Below are 12,433 nucleotides of genomic sequence, written 5' to 3'. Positions count from 1 at the left end.
TGATTGTCAAGTTTGATTTGAACAGGAACCTGTTTTGCCTTCGGGATTATGAGCAGCAGCAAGTAAACTTTTCTTGTCGATTTTTCTGTCTTGTTGTTAGATTTGTGAATTGTTTATTGTGTTTATGATTTTGTGGACTGGAACAGCAGCCCAAGTGGTTACAAGATAACAGGTAGACAGATTGCTTGACAGATTCGAACAAATAGCTTGATGTTCCATGAGTTTTGAATCAAAAAGATTGATTGTCAATTGTTGAAATAGCAGTTAGTTCTTCTTGGTGCAGGAACCTGTTAAACTGTGTGTTTTGAGCAGATTTGATTGTATTCTTAAACTGTTTGGTGAGCAGCTTAAAATCTGGTTGTTGAGCTGTTGTTTAGTAATTTGTTTGAAGCTGAGTGAACAGGTTAGTATTATGAGTGTTTAAACTAGGTGACAGGTTCTTATTGCTGTTTTACATAAGAATTGTGAGTGTTTGCTGTTAGATATATGTGTAGTTTCACTTAAGTGTCTACAATTCCTATAGCTGAAACTAGCTTTAGGGCCAAGAAGTACTAGAGAAGAAGAGGGACAAACACCAAGGATTCCATTCTCATTTGTTCTAGGAGGAACAACAGAGGATTTGGATTCCTTAAGTGAAACATTCATCTTGAGCTTAAACTTAGATTTCTGAGAAGATTCAGATATCATGATCCCTGAGGAAGAAGAAGGTGCACAAGCTGAAGGAATAGATCTTGATCTATGTGACTTGTCAGCCTTCTTAGGAAGAGGTGCTTTGACAATGGACTTACCTTTGTCTTTGAGACCTGAACTCAAAGGAGTTCCATCAAGATGACTCTCAGTTAAAGAGGACTGAGAGGAAGAGGTGTCAGGAATAGAAGTAATGAAGGTACCAAACTTGAGTATGCACCTGTCAGTGACACTATCTTCCTAATCGTAGGAGAAGCCTAGACTAATCTTAATCTTGGCAGGAATTTGAGCATTAATGATCTCATAGGCTTTGAGAGAGGCTTTGCACCATCCTTCAATGGTAGCCTTTTCAGCCTTGAGTTCAGTAATAGCTTACTCACGCTCAACTATAGCATATTCGCATTCAATAGTGATGGTTTGGTTTACAATGACTTGATATTTAAGATCTTCTTCGATCTTAGTCAACTCTTTGATCTTAAAATGAAAAATCTTTAACTGTTCTTGAAGATTAAGATTAAGCATTTCTGCTTTGATTTGCCATTCAGGGCATTGTAAAGGTCAACCGTCAAAGTATCTAACGCTGATAGGCTAGAAGAAGAAGAAGAGGGTTCATTCAGAAAACATATCTGAGCAAGAGAGGATAATGAGGGATCACTAGAGGTTGATGTCTCAGAAGTTTCTTCCTTGAAATCCTTGGCATTCTTGGCCATTAAGCAAAGGTAGGTCGTATCTTCCTCATCTGAGGATGATTCGTCAGATGAATCAGCCCAATAATGTTCTTCAGCGACAAGACCTTTACCCTTTCGCTGAGAACTCTTCATCTTCTTGCTCTTCTCCTTCAGCTTCAGATATTTATCGTCTTTGGCTCTGAAGGAGGATGGGATTTTTGAAGATGGCGTCGCAGTCTTCTTTGACATGCATTCACTCACAAAGTGACCTTTGCGTTGACAGTTGAAGCAGACCGCTGAAGCCTTGTCAACAGAATATGACTTTGGCTTTTCCTTAATGGCCAGCGTGGGAGATCTGTGAAAGTTACTTTTTCTAGAAAATCTTCTAAACTACTTAGTTAGAAGAGTCAGTGATTCATCAAAGTCTGCAGGACCAGACTTTGAAAAATCCTCAGAGTTAGAGGAATCTAACTCCGTTATAGAAACAGGAGAAGAAGGAAGAATAGAAGAAGAAGATGGGAGTTCAACTGATGGATCTTCAGAGATCAAAGCTAGAGGAGAGCTTTTCATGTCTCTGGAATCCTTGAGTAGATTCCTCTCAGTTGCCGAGACTGCTAGTGATTCAGCAGTATCCCATAAAGAGAGCTGAGAGAGAGGGAGGACATATCGTTGGACATCTTGAGACACATAGATTATGTATCCCAGGATTCTGGTAAACATTCCAGAAACTTTGTCAAAGTTTCAGAGTCAAAATATTCTCTACCAACCGTCCTCAAATCAATAAAAAGACAATTAAATCTTTCATGTACTTCAAACAACGTTTCATTCTTTCCACAAAGAAAGCTTTCATATTGTCTTACTAGATTTACCTTCCTCGATTCTTGTACCTGAGAGGTACCTTCATATTGAACAAAAAGAGTGTCCCACATGGTTTTCGAGGTTCTAAGCTTCATCACAGAGTGATAGACCTCGTCAAGAAGAGACATGGCGATTATAGATCTTCCTCGAGGATCTATAGCCACCTTCTTCTTGTCTTCATCACTCCACTGATGAGGGAGCTTAGGAATCTGTAATTCAGAAATCGTGTCAGTCGTAGCTATTTCAGGTGCAGCCGGAGATATAGCATATGGAACATAAGCTCCATTCTCTATATAATGTGGGATCTCAGGATCCACACCTTCCAAGAAAAGAGACATCCGATTTTTCCAGAAACTAAAGTTGTCTCTTATAAATCAGGGAGGATTGGCAAGGGAGCCATTATCGTGAAAGTTTGTGCTTGTGTTTTACAAAGCCATTTAAAAAGCAATAAATTATCTAGAGAAAGAAGAGATAATAAAATGCAAATAAACAACTAAACAAGACGAGAACAAAACACTGCTCTGATACCACTTGTTGGTCCAGCCAAGTCTACAAGAGTTTTAGACGAACAGTTTGTAGAAGGTCGGATGAATACAAACACAGAAAACTTTCGTATTTAAAAATATATATTGATAGAGAAAGGTCAATACAGATTTTCTGTAGATTGTTTGCGGAAATAGAAAAGGTAAAGATAACCTATCTAAAACAATCTAAGATTACACACAAATATACTTAGCAAATAAAAAAGATTTTCCAAAAAGATAAAGACAGGAGAATGTTCTTCTTGGGTAAGAAATTTAGAATTCTTGAGAGGGATTCTAACTTTCTTGAAGATAAGAGTATGTGTCCTTTAGATAGATGTTTGTTCTCTGTGTATCTTGCATGGAGAAAGCACTCAACTATTTATACTCATTGCATTAAATGCAAATCAAAAGGGTTGGAACACGCGTCAAGATTTAAGAAAAAATCTTGTCTTTTGCTACAGTGAATAGTACAATTGTCTATTCATGAGCAGACATCCTTTCGTGGAGTTGGTAGGCACTAGAGTCGACTAGTCGGCTTCGTGCAGTACTATACTCTTAAAAGGGTATGGGTTTGTCCTTTGTGTATGAAAGGACAAGACAAAAATAATCTTGCATGGTAAGCTTCATTTGATCACTGAATGCTGGAATAACGTTGGAGGTCTCTTCAGCATTCACAGAAGCTTATGCAATTTTCACACATATGTTGACAAGGTTGTAATCACTGAATACCGCTTCAGATCACAAACGCACCAGTCACTAATCTTCAGTTTCAGTCTTCGACATTCACTGAAGGTTCTTTGGTGTGAGTTTTGTCTTCTTGAAGTATCGTTATCGTTGTAGTATTACAATGCGTGTTTCAGCGATCACTGAACAGACTCAGTGATGATCGCTAGAACTAAAAAACCAGAAACATAATACTTCGAAAGGTAAAAGGGATTATAATCAAATCAATGAGAAACAGGATCGGCACCTTAGAATCAAATACGAATTGAAAAATACTTACTCCCCTTTGAAAATATATCAGATAAAATTCAAACACTTCAATAGTTGATACTAATTGATAAAAATCCATACACTCCCCCTGGAATTAATATCTCATTCAAAATAGTATAAAATATAGAACATTATACTCCCTTTATTCAGATAAGCTTAGGTTCCGCACTGTGTTGTTCAGAAGTTGTATTGAAGACCAGGTCCTGAACTGCGTGTTCAGAAGCTATATTGAAGACCAGGTCCTAAACTGATGTGTTTAGAAGCTATTTTGAAGACCAGGTCCTGAACTGTGTGTTCAGAAGCTATANTTAGAAGCTATTTTGAAGACCAGGTCCTGAACTGTGTGTTCAGAAGCTATATTGAAGACCAGGTCCTAAACTGATGTGTTTAGAAGCTATTTTGACACTTCATAAGCTCCCCCTCAAACCAAGCTTCAGTTTATCATGTAATAGAATGTTTGAGTTCTGCACGGTACATGATAATCCTGCAAAACATATTATATAGATTTTCGTATCCATACTTTCATGGATCCTAACTTGTTAGCATTGCTTTGAGGAATATTGTATGTACCATACCATTTATTCAAATCAGATATTTTCTTTCTAAAACTCTCCATAAGGAAATCAGATATGCAATAAGTCCATACCAATTGTTATCATATCTGTTATTCTCCTGCCAGTCTTTTCCATACCAGTCGTTGGCTTTCTTCTTGTTGATAAAGTCATTTCTCTACAAGTTTAAAAATAGATATTCTTCTTGCTAAGAATGATCAAATGATTACTATATTTGACAATACAAGGTAAAACAGTCTTCGAAGCAAAAGATTTTGTATCACCTACAGACTTGTTTTCAACAAAGTTGTCTGTAGCTAATTTCTCTTTCCAAAACATTTTCTTCAGTTTATAATGATTACCTGATTCAATCACATAATCATTGTAATACTGTCAAGAAATATGAGATTTATAATTTGAAGCACCAGATTTAGAAAATCTGCTAGAGTAATTGTTAGATTTAACAGAAAAACTATTACTCTTGCAGTTTTTAACTAAAGATAGAGACTTAGTTGAACTATCTTTTTCAGAAAACTCTTTGAGTTTAATCAATAACTAATCCCTTTCTCTAGTTATTAAAGCATATTTTTTTCAAAATCAGATCTCATACTCTTTTCAGTAACAAGATTAGCTTTCAAATCAGATAATTTCTTTGTAACTTCAAATAAAAATTTACCTTCAAAATCTGATCTTTCCTTTTCAAAAAAATTTCGCTGCTTTTCAACCTCTTTCCTTTTTATCTCAAAATTTTCTTTTTCATTCTCAGATGCAATATCCAACGACTTTTTCTTCTCAGCTAACTCCTTAGCTATCACATCATTCTTCTTCACAACAATCTTTCTTTCACTAACAAATAACTTTCTCTCTTCATCCAAATTCTTCTGCTTAGCGGCAATGCTCTTAGAAATCTCTAGATACTTCTTCTCGGATTCTTTCTTTTCAGTTTCAAACTTAGTTCTTTCAAGAATAATTATCTTCTCAAATTCAGATATTTTCTCTGAAAGCTTTGTATTATTCAACTAAAGAGCTTTAATCTTGTTTTCAAACATCTTTCTTTCAACATCAAATTTCTTTTCATCCTCTTTAAACCTCTTTTCAGCATCAGACTTCTTTTCAACATCAGAAAGTTTATTCTTTTCCTTTTCAAACTCCTTTCTTTCAGCTTCTATCAACTTTTCTAGTTCTACTGTTCTTTTCTTTTCTTTCTCAAACACTCTTCTTTCCGAAGCCAATGCTTCCTAAGCTTCATAAACCTTTGAAGATAATTCAGAATTTTTCTTTAACTGCTCAGATTGTGTTCTTGATAATCAGATGTAAAACCTCTAGAAAGAAATTCATCTATTTGTTCTTTTAAAAATTTCTTTTCTTCTAAAAATTGCTCATTTTCCTTAACCAGATCTTTGGCCCAGCAAAGATTTGAATGTTTTCATAGAACATATTTATCTTGTTCCTTTTTCAAATTCTTTTCCAATTTAGAAATTCTCTCTTTCAGCTCATTGTTCTCTCTTTCTAACATAAAGGCCATTTCAAGCAAATCAAATTGATTAAATCTTTGATCTTAATACAGTTCAAAACTTAGAAACCAGATTGTCACTTTGCTAATCAAACAACACTTATCACTTTCAAAACTTCCTTATCATACACAACTATTATCGGATACCACTTTTATCTCTTAACACAGGTTATCGGACAAACCTGCTTATCACACAAACCTCCAATCGACCAAAAATATTAATGTACAACTTCATAACCTTTTATTGGTCATGTCTTTATCAATCACAAGCTCTTATCGAACAAGTTTTGACCAAATACAATTCCTTATCGGATAGCACTTAACCGATCAAAACTCTTTATCGCCTAAATCCTTATCGATTAACACTCCTAATTGCCCAAAACACCAACGATCAACACAATTCAACAGACAATGAAGGCATGATATCAGGCAACACTTTAATTCAACAGGCGATCAAGATCTTTATCGCTTGATGAAGATCTTCAACAGATGATGAAATATATTTAGACAGATTTTCCAGAAAATGACTCGAAATCACTCAAAAATGGATAAAACTTGTACAGATTGATAGGCAATATGCTCAAAAACAAGTTTTTAAAACCAATTCATACCAAAAACAGATCAAATAGTACAAATTTAATGAAAATCGTAAGAATAGTGTATGAACACTTCAAGAACACGAATTGCCAAAAATTCAAAATTGATACATGAAATCGATTCAATTTTGAAAATGAATGATTCTAATCAATCCAAAATGGAAATTCAAACATACATCAAAATTCAAACAGATTATGAATAATTGATTTAAAACAGTAGCAAGAAAAAAATCGATCAAGAAATATGTCCAATTGTCCAATTCTAATTCGATTCAATTCAATTCAATTTCTAAGTAGTTGTGATCTCTCTGATATCAATTGATAATCTCAGAAAGATTAATCAACAACAATTCAATTCAATATCACAATTATCCAATGTAGAAATGTAGAGAGAAAGTGGAAATTGTAGAGAGAGAAATTTCTTTTAAGCACCAAATGTATTAGATCATCAATGATTACAAGATGAATATTCTCTACTAAGCTCTCAAAATCTTTCAAAAGATCTACTACAAAGCATACACACACACACACAAACACACATATATATATATATATACAAGATAAAAACACTAAGGCTTAAAGCTTGGATACAACATTTAAGTGTAAAAACTTGATCCTAACATTTCCAACTATCCATTGAGATCTATATTAAGTTTTTTAGCATTGGTTTTTTCATTTAAAGCATGTAGAGATCAAGAGGCAGTAAATCAAGCATAGAACGTCTATCAGCGTCAGTTAGAGAAGGGTCATTCAGATTTGGTACCTAAGAAGTACTGGAAGATTCTATTGAAGAAGAAGTTTCATATGGTTCACCCTTAAGTTCTTTGATTTTGGCCATAAGACAGAGATAGGTTGTATCTTCTTCATCTGAGGAGGATTCATCAAAGGAATCCACCCAGTCAGGAGCTTCAGTGATAACACCTTTGCCTTTTCGCTTGTAGTTTTTCATCTTCTAGTACTTTTCCTTTAGTTACAAGTACTTTTCATCTTTAGATCTGAAGGAAGAGGAAGATCTTGAGACTTTCTTTCACCTATACTCATTAGTCAAGTGTCCTTTTCTTTTCCAGTTAAAGCATATCGTTGAAGATTTATCAACAGGTGTTGATTTTGGTTTGTCAGAGATAGCCAGAAGCTAGTTTCTTTGAAAGTTACTCTTTCTGGAAAAATCTTCTAAATGTATTAGTTAGAAGAGCCAACAACTTATCAAACTCTAAAAGATCAGCGTCTATTAAGTCCTTAGAGTAAGAAGGGTCTAACTCACTTATGGTTAGAGTGAAAGAACTATTCGAGGGATAGTTTCTGAAGAGATCAAGGGTACAAGTGAGCTTTAGGAATCTTTTGAATCTCTTATGAGATTCTTCTTCCACTGTTGAGACTACTCGTGGTTCATCAATATATTGTATTGAGCACCAAGAGATAATTTTTGGAGGTCTTTTGATACCTTGAGACATGTTGAATAATTGTCCTAGGTTTCATGCAAACATTTCAAGAGCTTTTTCAAGGTCCTCAGAGTTAGAATATTCTCGTCCTATAGTTCTAAGATCAATTAGAAAACAATTAAACCTTTAATGTACCTCAAACAAAGATTCATTTTTGCCACATATGAACATTTCATATTGCCTTAGCAAATTTACTTTTTTGGTCTCTTGTACTTCAGTGGTACCTTCATATTGAATGTAGAGTGTGTCATACATGGCTTTAGAAGTTATGAGGTTCATGATAGAATGATATATCTCATCAAGGAGTGCCATAGCAATGATAGTTCTTACTTTGGTGTCAATGGCCACCTTCTTTTGTCTTCATCCGTCCATTGATGAGTTTGATTAGTTACTTGCCTTTCAGGTATGGCAGCAGTAGTAGCATTGCTAGGAATAGCAACAATGATTACTGATGGAACATAAGGTCCATTTTGAATATAGTAGGGGATCTCAGGATTTGCACCTTCTACAAACAAAGACATGTGATTCTTCTATATGGTAAAGTTGTCTTTATTAAATCATTGGGGTTTGGCAAGAGAACCATTATCATGATAGTTGTTGTTTGTGTTGGTCATAGCCATTATAGAGATTAGCTAGAAGAGTATGCAAGAAGAGAAACATTGCTCTGATACCACTTGTTGGTCCCAAAGAGGTTCAACAAGTATAAATAGTTAGTAGAAGGGGGGTGAATACAAACACACTTTCTTCACTTTTAAATTCTTTTATTGATTAAAGAAGGACCAATATGGAATTTACAAATTGTTGTGAAACTAGATAAAGAAAGTTCCAATCTAAACGATCTTGAGAATCCCTAAGCTTTTCTTACACAAAGAAACTAAGAACAAGAGAGAAGAGAGTTTAGAAGATGTAGAGGTATAACCAAGAAAAAGACCCATCTCAGCTATTATACCCAATGTATTAAATGCACTTCATATAGTAGAATCCACGTGTCAAGGGTTGAGTGGAATGTATGTCCTTGTCCTTTAGATATGACAAGATTTTGGCCACATATGAACAGTTTGCTTCATGTGGTTGGTAAGCACGTTTGGAGACAGAAAAACAAATCGTATCGTACCTTTATCTGGTTGAAGCATGGGGTATGTACTTTTGTGCAAGATAGTAAGACAAAACAATCTTGAAGTGAAAGACTTGATCCAACTCTAGAGATGAGTCACTGAGGACTTCTTCATCTATCGTTGAGTCTTGATCAAATTCCATACTTGATGTAGATGGTCATGGTATCACTGAATGCCGCTTCAGATCATGACTAGACCATAATCTTCACTTATAACTTTGATATCACTGAATAATCTTTGATGTGAGTTTGTTTTGAAAGGATTAACTTAAGTTCTAACCTGTTACAATACATGTTCAGCGATCAGTGAACAGATTCAGATACATTTAATCGCTAAAACTGAAAACTTGAAGAACATAACTAAGTAATTTCACCAAGTAAAAAGATCATCATCAAATCACTAAGAGTGTTTGGATCAACACGTTTATACTAAGAAATGGATTGTTTTCCAAGGGTGTTTTTGGTACGTGAGACAGGATAGAAGAAACTTATTGTCCCACGTTCAGTGCGATATTTAGACTGATATTTAGACTGGGTCAGAATAGGATCGAATGGGACAAAAACACATTTTTTTTATGTCCTACCAAAATAGGTGGAACAAAAATTATAGAGATGGGACAAGATTCTTAAATTCTTAAATTAGAGTAACAATGTCAAATTAAAACCTTAAAAGTTTGAACAATACTTTCACCCGAGTATCTCACTCTCATCCATTCAATCATATCTGGTGCCTTCAGCATACCAGACGCACAGAAAACGAAAACTGGAGATGTACATATACAATTTCTGATTCAACGAGGGATAAAGGATTTCTGTTTAATATCTTTCTTCATAGAGTGTATAACTTCTGTGGGATTTATCATTTTGCTTTCATCTCTCATTGTGATTTTTGTCTATGGAAAAATACATCTGTTTTTCCACTCAATGTTACCTGTTACTTAATGCAGGTTGGAACAAATGGACGACATTCCACTTCTGACCGTCTTTCTTGCTATTTACTGATGTGAACTGTATTTCCATAACTAGTTTTGTACTTCTCCTGTATTGAGTTACTATTTTCATGATGCTAGCGATTAGTAATGCCCTTAACGTAATTTCAAAGAGATGGACAGCACTACCTAGAGAACCAGCTCCTCTTGACGATACAGAAGTTGATGACTGGCTTCCACGTGTGTTGTTTTCCAAGGGCCATGCATGATGCATCTTCTTGTATTTTATGTAGACAGGTAATAACTCACCTATTGAGGATGTGGCTTTCAGTTTTTTACTGATCTTTGGCATTGCCACAGTGCTTAACTATTGCACCTTCGTATTTCGTTGGCAATACAAGTTTGTGAAAGCTATATATAGACACACATTTGATAATCTTGTAATGTTTGATGGTATGGTATCTTTTCAAGGGTTGTGATGAAGTGCACAATAAATTTGATATTTTGATTATGAGGATGGACAATTTCCTGCTTGAACAATGCTTTTTTTACTTTTTTTACAAGTCATGCAAATAATTATTTTTTAGAAGTTATACCACCTAAACCATATTATTGAAACAATATTAAAATGTTGTCCTATACATATTTTATCATTAAAAATAATTTGTTTTCTATATTGTTTCAATAATATGGTTTTAGGTGGTATAACTTCTAAAAAACTTGCCAATAAAATGCAAACATAACGTTTATTTTAGTACTTCAAAATTATCATGAACAGTTATACACATTCACATGTATACACAAAATTATCATGTTTTTAACGATTTTTACGTAAAATAATATATATGTATAATATTTATCATGAACAATTATACACATTCACATGAATACAACAACTTTTTAATATTCATACATTTGTATGATATTCATCATGAATATACAGTTCACTATAACATTCATCATGAATATACAGTTCACTATAACATTCATCATGAATAGTTACGTATTTTCACGTATACTCAACAAATCTTCAACATTCATACATCATTATGACATTTGTCATTAAAATTAATTTTCATAATAACATTCATCATGAATATAAATATTATTTATGATGAATATTCATGTGCATTCAAGTATATACAATAGTTCTTCAATATTTATAAATCGGTATGATATTCATCATGAATATACATTTCACCATAACATTCGTCATGAATATACATTTTCACCATAATATTCATCATGAATATGTGTGTGTGTGTGTGTGTGTGTGTATGTATGTATACATATATGTTCACTATACACAATAACTCTTTGGCATACATCAATATGATATTTATCATTAATATATATATATATATATATATATATATATATTTTCACTATAACATCAATATGATATATATTTTTACTATAACATTAATCATGAATATTTATATGTGTTCATGTGTATACAACAATTTTTCAGTATTCATACACCAGTAGATATTCATCATGGATATACATTTTCAATATAACATTAATCATGAATATACATACTATTCATCATGAATATTTGTGTTGGATCACGGGTATACAACAACTCTCTACTATTCATATTAGTGTAATATTTATCATAAATATTAATTTGCATCATAATTTACATCATGATATGCATATTACTAATTATGAATCTACTGCAGTTTCAACTTTATTGTTGATCATCTCTCTCATTAATTTGATAATAATCCCTTTTACCTTATACGAAGTATTTATGTTTCTGTTTTCAGTTCCAACGATCATCACTAAGTATGTCCAGTGATCCTTGAAGAACTTGTAATGCAAATCCAATCAGCGACAGCGATACTTCAAGAAGACAAAACTCACACCAAAGAACCTTCAGCAAAAGTCGAAGATTGAAACTGAAAATTAGAGACGGGCGAGTACGTGATCTGAAGCAGTATTCAGTGATTACAACCTTGTCTACATATATGTGAAGACTGCCCAAGCCTCAGTGAATGCTGAAGAGACCTCTAGGTTATTCCAGCATTCAGCGATCAAATGAAGCTTGCTTAGCACTATTGTTGTTGTCTTGTCCTTATGTACACAAAGGACAAAACCCATACCCTTATGAAAGTTGGTAGGGTACAGAGCCGACTAGTCGACTCTATTGTCCATCAACATTAGGTAAGGATGTTTGCTCTTGAATAGTGCTTTTTTTGTACTATTCACTATAGCAAAGGACGAGTCTTCCTCTTAAAGCTTGACACGCACTCTAACCCTACCATATTGCATTAAATGAACATTTAATGCACTGGTATAAATAGAAGTGTTTCTTCTCTATGCAGAGTGCGTGCAACTCACTCTCTAACCCTAATTCTTACTTCAAGCATTTTTTTAGCTTGAGTAAAGGATCTTCTCTACAACATTTTTTTTCTTGTATTTGCTAAGATTTAGTGTGTAACTAAAGATTGTTTAGATAGGTTTTTCTCAACTTATCTTTCCGCAAACAATCTTGTAAAATCTGTATTGATCTTCTTTATCAATATATATTTTAAATTTGAAAATATTGTGTTTGT

The sequence above is a fragment of the Cynara cardunculus genome (genome assembly GCF_001531365.2).
Source record: "Cynara cardunculus var. scolymus isolate 2C chromosome LG 17, CcrdV1, whole genome shotgun sequence".
NCBI classification, from domain to species: domain Eukaryota; kingdom Viridiplantae; phylum Streptophyta; class Magnoliopsida; order Asterales; family Asteraceae; genus Cynara; species Cynara cardunculus.
The sequence above is the reverse complement of the archived record's forward strand: the minus strand, read 5'-3'. Positions refer to the sequence as shown.